Raw genomic sequence first — 13,661 nt, 5'->3', positions numbered from 1 at the left:
TTACATATTTTATCTTTATCCATTTGTCTGGTGGATGATTTATCTAAATATCTACCTGAGAACAGTACTGTAGAACCCCTGACAGCAAACAGCTTGATCACTGCTTAATCTAGAGTCCTGTATCCAGAATATCTACTTGTCCTATAAGAAAGAATGTTCCATTCATACTTCCTAAATATGTGAGGTTTAAAAATGCCTTCTACCAATGAAAAATGTTGTTTCCTCCATGTTGATCTTTGACTGAATGGTAGCATTAGGTTTGTTAGACTTTGGGGGTGTTTTGTTCAGTTGTGTTTTGCCTTTTCATCCCTAAGTGTTTAAGTTTTAAACGTATGTTGTTTCACACTTAAAATCCATCTTCAAAATGGAATTAAAATGATAGTTGCTCTAAGTGACTGTTATCTCTATACCAGATATAAGTAGTTAATGAAAGGAATTATGTGTGGAGTAGTTTTGTGGCTTTGCCACAATCTTAAGAACATTTAAATCTAGTAGACAGTCTGTTATTGATATTTTCTGTGGCCTTTGAGGAAGCCAATTAAAGTTTTTGTATCTTGGTTTTTTAGAATGTGGGTAACTCATACCAAACATAATGAGAAGGCTGAGTTGAATGAAAATGCTTTGAAAATGGAAAATACCAAACATAAAAAGAGTCTTTTTTAAAAATGGTCTTAAATGTATATTTTTATGTCACAGCTTCCTGCTCCTTGAAGTGAGGATAAAAATATGGAACTATGTTGTGAATTAGAATGCTGTTTGGAGTTGAAATTTATTAATCTTGAGTAGGGTGAGAAAAAAACATATACTAAGGGCTTTGTAATAAAATCATCACTAATACATCATAATCACATATCAATATGACTATAGTCTAATCGTATATCAATCACAGCCATACTTAAATTCTTTTCTGCAATTTAGTTTTAATGTTTAAATGTCACCATGGCTTCAACCTACTAAACATTAACAGGTGTAATTAATTGCTTCAACATAGGAACTAGTGATAGAAATCTGAACTGATTATAACTATCAATGTCCTACTGACTCTTGAGTCATTAAAATACAGTACGCAAGCTGTGAGCAAAAAATATTATTTTTAACAATATGCAGAAGCTTGTAGACTTCAGAGAGAGTTGATGTCTCTCTTTGTGTAATCACTTGATGAAAATCAATTTCACTAATTCTAATGAGGCTGGAGTTCCCCAGGTATTTTTAAAAGTCTTCCTTTCAGCATACGAGTTTGTCTATTACCGGTAGCAAATCTTGGTATTTTGTGGGTACAACTGATATTTTAGGCAAAGATAAAAATCATCAAGTCCTAAACCTGGTGATTACAGAGGGTAATCAACCAGGGGCAATGCCATTTTCAGGGCAAAAGTGTATTGTGACTAAAAAGTAATGAAATGGATTTCTGTGAAGCTCTCATAATTGGATTCTGAATTCAGTTACAAAATAAGATACCCTAAAAGGCTTTAAGCCAAGACTGCCTTATCAGAATACATATACACATACATACAGACACAGTCTCTTACAGAAGCTTTTAAAATTCAACAGTCATTTTCTTTTTGAGCATTTTGTGTTTATTTAAAACAAAACAAAACAAAAAACTCACTCAACAGAGTGCCTCAGAACCTGGGCTCTGAAGTCAAACAGTCTGGGATTGATTCTTAGCTGTATTATATAGACAAATAGTATACCCAGTAATCTGTATACATTCTTAATCCACATGACTGGAGTAAGTTTATATATGATAAAGAAAAAAAGCACCATTTTAAGTGTACGAATGTATACACCCATGTAACTATCACTACAGTCAAGGATAGAACATTTCCATCACCCCAGAAAGGTCTTTTGTGCTCTTGTCATCCCCAACACCACCAGTCCCGCCACTGCCAATCCTAGCCAATGCAATTAGTATACTTCTGTAGCTATGGATTATTGTCTTTTGTAGACTTTCGTATAAGTCGAATTTTTTAGGAGTGGCTTCTTCCTCTCCATGTAATATTTTTGAAGTCCTTCTAAATCATTAGGTCTATTAGGAATTCATTACTTTTTATTGCTAAGTGATATTCCACCATGGGAATATACCACTGTGTATTGACTCATTCACTTTTTCATGGATGACTTTGTTGTTTCTGGTCCAGGGTTGTGAGTTAAACTGGTATGAGTATTCATGTACAAGTCTGGGTGTGGGCAGACACAGCTTTGTAAACAGTAGACAGTCAGAAAAAGACTAAACAGACCCGAAGAGCGATGAGCAAGCTAAATGGCTAACCACGTGTGTAGAGCATCAGACAAGTCAGGCAACTTAGATAAAGATTTGGTCAGGGAACGGGTAGGAGGCCATCATAGCTGGCATAGGTGGCAAAGGAAAGGCTGAGAAAAGCAGTATTATATACAGAATTTGGCAACATTCTTCATTCATAGTATGCACGTGAGTGAAACTGTCACCTGCATGTCATGCATCATTCTCACTTTTAATATCTAATAAAGTTAATATTCTTGGTTAAGATTTTTGTACAATCAAAATTGAGCATATATGTGCATGAATGTGCATAGAGCTGTGGGTAGCTTAGAGATGAAACTAGCTCCCCTATTGCTTTCAGTTAATAGACTCACTACTTTATATTCACCTATTTCTTGTAACACCTCCATTCTCGCCTTTTTAGTATAATTTGAGTTATTGTTTTCATTTATCAGTGATTTTAGTTGATGATTCTGATTAAAGGGCTAACTTCCTTATTTGGGCGCTCCGTTTTTCTATAAGACTACTTGGATTTCAATAAATGGACTCAAAAGTATTGAGAAAAAGCATAATCTGCTGATCGTTAATGAGTTATACTAACGCTACATATATAAACTTGATCAGAAGCATAAATAACTAGAAGAGGGTGGAAGATGTTGGAGAATTTGGGTTACCCCTGGGAACTGAAGCTGGTCTGAAATAGGTTCTAGGATGGCTACTCAGTTTACCCAGATGTCCCTTAATTTTGTTTATTTGCATTTCTCGGATGATTGGGGATTAAAACTGTATGACACTGCCATGGGGAAAGCAACAGTCAGAGAGAAGGAAAAGGACCCAGTGTGTAGAAAGGGCATCATTTGAAAGATGCTTTGGAGCTACTGCAGTAGTTTGAGAAAGTAAGTTGGTAATAGTAATGACTTTTGAGCAAATTGATTCTAGATGCCTATCTGATGTCAGAAAGAGTTTATTTCTGAAACTGATGGTGTGAATCCATTGCTCCTATGATATGTCCTACAAAATGACATGTAGGTAAGAGACAGACTTGCTAAAATGGATGTGAATTCTTCTATGGTGATCGTTTTATATTATCTTAGTATGCAATTGTATATTCCTGACCTTAGAGGCTGTGACATTCAGTGAAATTTCTGATCATCTCTTGCCTTCCTTCCGAATGAGGAGTGTTCTAGAGTTAAGATATATAATCATCTTTGCTAAATTCTTTTTCTTTTTTTAAAGAAGAGAAAGAATTCTTTTTGAAATGACTCTTTAATAAACCCAAGGCAAAAGGTGTGGCGACAAGATTGCTCCTTGAAAAATGTCAGGCCAGAAATTGTGCTTTGAGAAGGCTTTACACATTCTCTTTGATCAAAGTCTTTTCACTGGTCATTCTCATTCACCATGACCTTCAGAAAGCCACTTAACTTCCAATATTTGAATTATTTTTCACATGCAATTATAGTCTGTATTTGCCATGTAGCTTTGCAGAAATTTAAACAAAGCAAGCAACATAAAATCTGGGCTAGCCTCTTGAGTTGCTCTTAGATGGGTGCAGCTTGTGTGACAGAAGCATTGACAGTTTATAAATGACTTTTTCTCTTCCTTAAAGTTTACATTAATTTTTTTCTTTGCCGCAAAGCAAACTTAGAATTGTCTATGATCCTAGGAAACTGCATTGCTTATTTGCACCCACCAGAGGCTACCACTATATGCTTTCTTAATGTACTGTGCAAGATGGTTTTGTCTGGAAATCATTTGCTTCTTTTCATGTTGTATCCTCAGAAGTATCCTCAGAACTAAGGCAGAAGATAGGTGTTTAGCTTTGTTCTAGAATTTGATATTGTGCATCTCAGAATTCCCTGCTGAGTTCCAGCCACATTTGGCTAAGGAATCAGAGCAGATAGCTAAAAATGCAAGAAATATCTGAGATTGTGTGATGGGACTGCCATCGTTGGTTGCACAGGTTATTAACTGTGCTAGAGGGCCACAGTGAGGGGTTGGGTGGGAGATTGAAATCCAGCCTGTGATCCACTCTCCTAGCCATGTGCCCCGGAGTGGGACAAGCCCCCCCTCCCTCAGAGAAAGAGGTACCTTTCTCTAGTTCACGGAGATCCCACATGGGCAGCCCTATTGCACAAAATTCTGCTGTAATTTCTCTCAGGATTGTCGAAGGCATAAATATCTTTTCAAAGATACCTACCCAGAGATGGTTTTGTTCATTTTAACCTTCACCTGTTGCTTCAACCTTGACATTCACAAAGCCTTCGTTAGCAAACTAACTCAGTGTTACTGGAGTCAAATAGAGTCTTCCAGTGTCTGGGATGATTTCATCACAGCTCTCGAGACAGAGTTCGAAGTAAAATCTTAGAATTTTAAGTGAGTGTGAGTGCCAAGTCCAAATCTATTATTCTTTTCACAGTCTTTTTACATTCTCTCATTTTTTGCGACCAACAATGATTGATGCCTCATGAATTCAAATGTATAATCATTTGGGGCCAGTAGAAGATTTATATTTGGGGTGAAGAGTCCTTTTGAATATTGACATGCACGGGCTGCCTGAGCACAGACATAAAGCAGTGATGAAGGCTTTATTCGAAGCTTCTGCGATTATCATCAAGCTGTCATGTGAAGGTACTCCCCATCTTTTCTACCACCTGTGGAATAGAGTTTTCAATGCGAAAGGAGCAGTGTGACTGAGGTGCACGGGAGAAATTCTGATTGGAATTTGTACATGCACATCAGCTTGGACTCTGACCTCAGTATTCCCAGCATAGACAGCAGCACCAACTCTGTCCCCACTCAGGGACGGGGCTCAAACTTGGTGTCATCACACACTGAGTTAATGGTAAATGGCAGCCTCAGCCATGAAAACTGATTCAGGATCGATAAAGGAGCCCTAATGAATAAGAGGAAAAAAGGGCCTTCTGATGAATCTTTTTAAATTACGGTTTTATTTAGTAAAGATGGTGGAGCCCATCCTTCTTTTTTTCTCTCTCTGGAGAGATCTTAGTGCCAACACCTGCAATGTAAACCAGATCTAAAGTCTCAGAAGGAGATTCTGAAAATGAATCCTGCCCTAGTTCTATCCAGAACTTCCTAAGGCCACTGCATCCAGCAAGGTATGGTTACACGCCAGGCGGTTGCTTTGTAGAATCCATCTGGATACATCTTCTATGAAATAAATAGATCCAGACTTTTTTTTCCCCTTAAAATCTCAATTTAAACTCTTTACACATGTTCACATCTTGCTAGCCTTAGGCATTTCAAAGCAATTAAACTTCTATCACACATCCTGATAATGGCTTCAACAGGCTTCGTCTTATGGTATTATACCAGAAGACACGGTACACCCTGAAGTTTCCAGAGTCATCTTTGAAAGAGCCAGAGAAGAAGGGTGTTGTGATCGCTGCTGGATGTTAACAAATGCAAAGTTGTTCTTTGCCACTCAATGCCGTTCTTCCACCCACACATGCCTCGTTAGCTCTAATTTTTAAAAAATGGTCTAGGCTTGAATATAAAATATTTTTTCGTGTGAATAATGTCTTCACACTCAGAGAAAATCCCTGATAGAAATGACTGAGGAAGGTCACCCTCAGCAAGAACAGGGAAAACGGTTATGGGCCAGATGTTAACTTTCCTTCCAAAACCCCACATACATCTTTTTCTGCACAGGATATTTTAATGAGCCTTGAAGAAGCAAGCAGTTTTCATGCAGCTGATTTGCAAAAGGCAAAGAGGATAAAACTGCCGCCGTGTTCGCTTGTGGTTTATAAACTTTTGAAATGTGTCCACTCCCCTTACCATCTTGTTATTCTGAGGATGATGCTTGATTTGAGAAATTAGTTGCCAGAAATACTGGGTGCCTTATAGACAACAGTGATCGATGGATGCATGCATGATGCAAAGAGATTCTGAACACTTGGGATTGAGTCCGTGTGACTTTGGGCAAGTTCCTTTAATGTTTATGAGGCTTATTTTTTCAGCTGTAAAATCTGAATAATACTATCTTGCCAATAGGACTGTTGTAAAGATTTCATTAGCTAATACATAATAAAATGCATATGTAAGATATTATTTTTACCTTCCATATAAAATTTCTTCTGGGCGTCTTATTTGGGGAAACATGTTTGATACATTAAATGTACTCCAACTATAGAGACAGTAAGATTAGATAAAATAGATAGATTTAAATGCATTAAATAGAACCTTTAGAGCATTTACTATTTTCAACATTGCAATTCAGCTTGATTTTGTATCTCATCTCAGTCAAACTTGGATTCTGGCCTAGGAATGAATAGACTTTAACTCCTTGAGTAACGTGCATCCAAAGAAGAAACTATCTAGAACAACCTGTGCTCGATGAGTCAGGGATATGTATAGGTTAATTAGGAATGATTCTCTTCTGAAAATATCTCTATAAGGGAAGCAAAAATTGTGTGATGATCCCCATGAAAAGACATTAGCAGGGTATATTGTACAGCCAATTTTGATTTCTTATGCTACTGGCATAAGGGAAGGGTCTTTAAGAATCCACCTCCAAAGACCCAGACCCCATTTTGAAGATGCCAACCTAATTAACCAGGCTTTATTAACTGGGGTTGCAGGAGAGATGCCAGCCCTGACACCCTCAGGAAGCGGCTCTCATGACAGGGTCCCTGGACCAACATCAGTATTACCTGGGACCTAGTTAAAAATGCAAATTCTGGGCCTTAATTTCTTCATTGTTTTTTTTAATCATATTTAAGTAGAGTTGGCACACAATGTTGCATTATTTTCAGGTGGACAGCATAGTGATTCAGCTTCTCTATACATTATACTGTGCTCACCACAAGTGCACCTGTCACCATACACGATTACAGTGTCACTGATCGTGTTCCCTGTGCTGTGCCCTTTGTTACTGTGACTTATTCGTCCCATCACTGGGAGCCCATACTGCCCACTCCTCTTCATGTATGTGCCCATCTCTCCACCCCCCTTCTCTGGCAACCATGTTCTCTGTATTTATAGGTCTGATTCCACTTGTTTGTTCATACATTTGTTTTTTTAGATTCCACATATGAGTGAAATCGTATGGTGTTTGTCTTTTTAAGCCTGATTACTTCACTTAGCATCAAACTATCCATGTCAAATGGCAAGATCTCAGCCCTTTTTATGGCTGTGTAATACTCCGGAGTGTGCACGCATCTGTGTGTGTATGTGTGTGCGCACGTGCGTATGTGTACCACATCTTCCTTATCTAAACATCTATCTGTGGACACTTGGGTTCCTTCTATCATTTCATTATTGTAAATAATGCTGCAGTAAAAGTAAACATATGGGTGCATATATTTTTTCAAAGTAGTATTTTTTTCCTTTCTTTGGATCATACACAGTGGTGGAATTACTAGATCATGTGGTATTTCTATTTTTTAAATTTTTTAGGAGCCTCCATACTATTTTCCACAGCAGCTGCACCATTTTTTCTGTCCTGCCAGTAGTACACAAGGGTTCCTTTTTCTCTACATCCTTGCCAACACTTGTTGTTTCTTGTGTTTTTTTATTTTAGCCAATCTGACAGGTATAAGGTGATCTCATTGTGGATTTTGTTTTGCAATTTCCTGATGATGAGTGATGTTAAGCTTCTTTCCATGTGTCCTCTTGGCCATCTGCATGTCTTCTTTGGAAAAGAATTTTCTATTCAGGTCTTTTGTTCATTTTTGAATTAGATAGTGTGGCATTTTTTGGTGTTGAGTTGTAGAAGTTCTTTATATTGGACCTTACTTTAAAACCACTAATCAGTGGGACCAAGCAGCCTGTGCTTGCATAAGTCCTCTGGGTGATTCTAATGCTCACGCAAGTCCAGGAACCACCGATCCAAGTCCTCCACCACATGTAGTGAATTACCTTCTTTTCTGTGCATTTAAGTGGTGCTAATCAAGCACTAGCCTTAGAAAAAGTGAAAACCTAAAGTCTCAAGTCATTTCTTTTTCCTTAGTTTGAGCAGGGAATCCCAAGTTTGAAAGGTGCCCTCAAAACATCTCTTCCCTCAAAAAATAAATACAACAACAACAACATAAAAACCATCTTATCCCTTGTCAGTCACTTGGCCCTTTGCACTGAGCTGCAATCATTCTCCTGTCAACCAGACCATAACTCTGTTTTCAAACTATGTATCCCGCCCCCGCCCCTGCCATCTTGGAAGGAGAAAACATTTTCCATCTCCTACTGCCTTAGGTAGGTCCTCCCTTCTACAACTAAAAATTCCCAGCAAGTAGTCTGAATTAGCTGCTTCCGTTTGCTTACTGTTGAGCCCCTCTGTAATTCTCTGCAATCTTGTTTCCACTTTCCACCTTTGAAGTGAAATTACTCCGAGATTTTCAGCCATCTCCTGCTTGCCAAATAAGAAGCCTCTTGTTTTTGTGTATGATCTCCTGCTTTTGATCTACCCACTCCAGATCTCTTTCCTTGCCTTTTGTGATGCAAAGATAAAGCCCTCCCTCTCTGACACTAGTGATCCCTTCCTTTACCTTAGCCATTTCCCTAAGGTCTGTTGCTTGAAGAATTCTAGAGGGAGCTTGCACACTCCTGGCCCTCTCCCCACACCTTCCCTCTCACCGCCTCTTGATTCCTCAGCTTCCCCCCCCCCATGTCTCTGCCTTCCTTTCAGTTATGAGTAGCACCTTCTTATTAGTGATACTGTTCTACATCATCAATGTTGGCTTCATCCGTTACCAATCTAGAATCTCTGCTCAGGGCTCCCCCTATGTCATTGTGAACTCAAAACTCCTGGAACAGGATCTGTCAGTCATCTTTTTTACTAAATAGCTTCTCCCTAAAATACACCTCTGTCATCAGGGGCTACTCTTCTCTACATCATCCTGTTCACCGTCTGCCCTCTCTCTCTCCTCAGTCTCCCATGATGTGTGAGTTGTGAAATTTCATTGCACCCTCCTTAGCTGACCTTTTGTTTCATTCACCATGTCCATAACCCAGTTTATGATCCCTCATGCCTGCAGTGTAGAAATAACCAGTTCCCTACTTGCTTGCTTCCTTTCCTTTCATATGCTGTATCCCAATGCCAGATCCCTCCTTCTAGAATATCAATTAGATTATGTCATTTCCTTGATCATTGGCTACTCACTGCCTGAGGTAGAAATCCACCCAAGGGATTCTAGGGCCACACAGCTTTCCTGAGGAAGCCACCACTCCAAATATCCTGCTTTCATTGCTTTGCCCCAGATAAACATCCGTGAATCTAAATCTTTTAAGAAGCAACTCGAGTCTTTTTCTTCTAAGAGAATACATGGTCCTCATTAATGGCCTATTTTTCTGAGAGTTTTTCTGAGAGTACAGGAATATTATTTATTGGTCTCCCAAGCTTAAAAATTATTTGAGCTTTATGTAAATGAAAAGGAATGATCATGAGAAGCCTTACACAGTACTTGAAACCTAGAAGGATAAGTATTAACTTTCTTCCCAATGAGATGGTGACATTCCCATTGCAAGGAATAACTTTAATTTAGTGGTTAAATGTGAAAACTCATTCACTGGGAATAAACATCAACCAGAATTTCTGTTCCTTCCTTCTGTGAGAATTTAAGGACAAAGCAAACGTAAGGGAAAATTAAATGAAGAGTTACCTAAAAATAATATGTAAGTGATTCACAAATAAGAATTTTGGCTGCTGGTTCACTCAAGATCCCAGGCTAGTAATTATTTGCTCAAGTTACACGCCAAGAAGATCTAGGCTGGTGAGCTGATAAATGGTCAGTCTAATCTTCAATTAGCTGTTACCCAAAGTCCCTTGTAGTACGTTTTAGATCTTATTTTCAACTCTGTCCAAACAATCTTAATTTCCTAAAAACAAGCACAGTTGTGATCTGCATAGACCCTGGGATGTATGACTAGCTCCCCAAGCTGCTAAAATGTTTTTCTACCTTCATTCAAGAAATACTAGTCAATTACCTTAAGCAAATTACTTGCTTATTATAATCATGTTAGAATATGGTTTCTTAGAATAGAAAGAGACCCCTGAGAGAAGGCTGGCATATCTTCCTATCTTAACTCCTTAAATTAAAAAAAAGTCTATATTTTTACATATGCATGTAGAATATAATACATCATGTAATATATGCCCGTATGTAATGAAATACATTGCACATGGAGAAGCGCTCACCAGTGTTTTCCTAAGCTCTTCTTATTTCGTCTGGGTAATGATGAGCCTGTCAGACTCCCTGCAGCTGCTGACCAAACCCATCCCAAGGGGAGCTTTGAAGTGCAGACCCCGCAGACAGCCAGGTAGCAGTGTCTGGAAACTTTCCACATGCAAGACCTCAGTATGGCTGGTGACGGCTGGCATGTTCGGATCTGGCTGGAGTTGCTGGGAGCGCCTGAGATTTTAGGAAGAGCTAGGGAAAAATAAAAACAAACCATGCAGAGTAAGGCAGGTGTCGGCTCTGTTTTCCTGCCCTAGGGGAGTCTGCATTCTGCACCAGGAGACAGAAATCATGGTAACTGTTGCTCTGACTTGCTAAGAAGCTTATGTGCCTTTCACACTGAAACCTAAAAGGGTACGTAAGGAAGAGATTGATGTCAGAGAAACGGATTAAGAAAAGGGAAGAAATGGGTGATTCTGGAAGCATCCTCCTTCCATCTGTCCAAAATATTTAAGTGTAGAAATGCTAACATAGGAGGACAGAAGAGCATACTTTCCAATTTTTCATCCTTAGGAATCTTACATTTTATGTTTTCCTATTTAACTATTTATTTTTGCTTGACAAGGGCCGTACTGATTCAGCGGGCAACCTAAGGCAAGTGTCACAGGCCCTCTCCTGTTTCACTCCCTCCTCCTCGTCCTCGCATTTGGCTTGGTTTGATTAACTGGTTCAGGAGGCACAGGGTCCCTGGTGGGAGCAGTCATTTCAGAGCAGGTGGTTTAGTGCCGTGAGGATCAAAGAACCCAAAGGTACAGGCCTCTGACAGCTGCAGGACCTCTTTGATCTTGAGTTGGAGTCTCTACCCACACAGATCAAGCAGTCCCCCCTCAAGAAAGGAATTTGCGTAACTACCTTTTAGTCTGGTGGTTTACTTACAGGTAGATGAGAATAGCAACAGCTTGATTGATGGCAGAGGACACCCCACAATCGTGGTTGGCTCGCAGTTCCACAGCAGTCTGCTCTCACCCCCTTATTTCCTGCCATGTTTACCACTAATGCCCATACCCTGCTGACCACTCACCCCACACACCACCCACTCCAGGGCTGCTGGTTTCCTCCTCGCCCCAGTAAACCACACACAGACCTGGTGATTATTTAACCAGGAGGCTGCATCCTGGCCCCTGGAATGTTCTCCTGGTATCTCCGCCTCGTTGAAAACTTTAAAACTTGTCACGCACCAAAGCACAATCCAAATACCACCCTTCCCTCTTGGGTCATCTCACCTGGCTCCAAATTTCAGCTCAGCATTTCTAATAATCAAATAATGGAGCCTAATTTATCAACCACGTTTCCTATGTTGGTGATTATGTGCATTGTAACAAATACAGGTATAAGTCCAAGCTGCTGTATATCCTGTAGTCACTCAATTATTGGTATTAAAAGATGCAAGTGCTCAAAAACTTAGAAAACAAACTTTTTTAACCAATCAAGTCCTTTATTATATCCTTCAGAGTCTCATGAACTTTCCATTCGGTGTAGTATTAAAAAGAAAAAAGAAAAAGAAAAAACTTTAAAACAGCTGGCTCCAGGGGCACCTGGGTGGCTCAGATGGTTAAGCATCTGCCTTCCACTCAGGTCATGATCCCAGGGTCCTAGGATAGAGTCCCACTTTGGGCTCCTTGCTCAGTGGGGAATCTGCTTCTCTCTGTCCCCTGCTAGTGAATTAACTCTGTCTCTCTCTCTCTCTTTCTGTCAAAATAAAGTTAAGAAAATCTAAAAAAAAAAAAAAAAAAATAGCTGTCTCCAGTAAGGATATTCCACTAAAAAGACATAAAAGCATCCCAAATTTCCCTTGGTTATAGCTTCCTGTGCTTGGGAACTTTAATTTTTTTTTTTTTTTTTTCCTGCTGAGCTTCCTAGCTTTTCTCTAGAACCGTTCAGGCCTCCTAGCTAGAGCTATTGTATTACTTAAGTGTATCTGCTTCCAAACTATGCAGTCATTTCCTCACATGCTTAACGATTAGCTTCCCTCAGCACTTCTGGTCTCATCACAAAGCGGAAATACACCTGCTGGAGAACATTATCTATTTCCCTGCCTTCTCTCATTCATCTAGCTGGCCCAAGCAGGGAAGCTTTCATATTCCTCGGAATAAAAACTAGCTGTAGTTCTGGCCCAGACAATTCCACTTTTCTCCGCTTATCTGCATAAACAGTCATGCAGCCTAATGAGGCAAATATAATGTTATTCAAGTATTCAGATTCCCTTCTTCAGCTTGCCCAGCATCATTCTACTTTCTGAAATTTACTTCAGTAAATTTCAAGATCTTTAATTACTCTGTAAACCTACTTTGTTCCCTTGATAGCTTTCTAAATATTGATTTTTGAATCTTAATTAATGTTCAAACTATAATTGAATGTTTGCTGCCCACATTCATAGACATGAAATTCAGTTTCAGCTGCTTGGATTCCTCCTCACACCGTTATCTTCATAGAGTTTTGCATAGTACTCATGGCTTGCACAGAGACAGTTCTACTTGATCATCATAAAGTTATTTTCATGCTCAGGTTTTGCTCTGAGCTTGGCATGAGAAATGTGCATAAATAAAACTAATTTAGGTATGGATGGACATAGTACAAGGAGTTGTTTGCCTGGTATATTTGCTACAATCATAATTTTTTTTAAATGTGAATATTGGCTCTCTACTCAAATTTGGTGCGTTAATGAAGACTTCATAGAAGTTGGTAATAAAAAGGACAGACCTCCAGATTTCCCTTGTAATTCTCATGTAAACACTGTATGCCACTTGGTGAATTAAATTTCTCCTGTCAGTTGCATTCATTCACTTCACAAATCCATACAGAAGCACTACTCTTAGCTAGGTGCTCTGCAGCCACTCATGGGCATTCCCACTTCCTGAGGCCCCTCATGGTGACAGTGTGATGGCCAAGATGACTTGACCCAGATAATCACCAAAAGAAAGGTCTGTTTCTGAATTTATAGGTCATTTTAGAGTAAAAAAACTTTATATAATATTTTTAAAATTATATGTCAATTATATTTTTGAAAAAATATTCATGCTTCTCAACTGTTTAATGGGTATTTCCCTGGATGGCATCATATTTTAAAAGAGTTTCCCTTCCTAACACATTCATTGTGTGATTATTTTCTTAGTATTTACTAAAAGCCAAACAAATAATTGCCAGTCAGAATACATGGAGTTGAAATATTGCTATCAGCAGCCCCCTCCATAAAAAGATATAAATTTATTTTCTTTTTTTCTTAGGCT

The 13,661-nt window shown here is 39.0% G+C and overlaps 1 protein-coding gene and 1 long non-coding RNA gene across 6 annotated transcripts in view; one reads left to right on the top strand and one right to left on the bottom strand.

Annotated features, from left to right (window-relative positions):
- Positions 1 to 13,661, top strand: part of PCSK5 (proprotein convertase subtilisin/kexin type 5) — a 457,779-nt gene that overhangs the window by 234,915 nt on the left and 209,203 nt on the right. The window lies entirely within an intron of this gene.
- Positions 1 to 13,661, bottom strand: part of LOC140639509 (uncharacterized) — a 71,354-nt gene that overhangs the window by 9,451 nt on the left and 48,242 nt on the right. The window contains exons 1-2 of one of the 2 annotated variants that reach the window (XR_012036203.1): positions 11,311 to 11,936; positions 10,395 to 10,626 (exon numbers count right to left, since the gene is read on the bottom strand). This is a non-coding gene — a long non-coding RNA (uncharacterized lncRNA). Of the gene's footprint in view, positions 1 to 10,394; positions 10,627 to 11,310; positions 11,937 to 13,661 lie in introns of those variants that run through there. The other variant, XR_012036205.1, reaches the window with a different exon arrangement.

This window comes from Canis lupus, chromosome 1, assembly GCF_048164855.1.
Source record: "Canis lupus baileyi chromosome 1, mCanLup2.hap1, whole genome shotgun sequence".
NCBI classification, from domain to species: Eukaryota; Metazoa; Chordata; class Mammalia; order Carnivora; family Canidae; genus Canis; species Canis lupus.
Note: the sequence above shows the minus strand (reverse complement) of the source record. Positions and strands in the feature narration are given on the sequence as shown.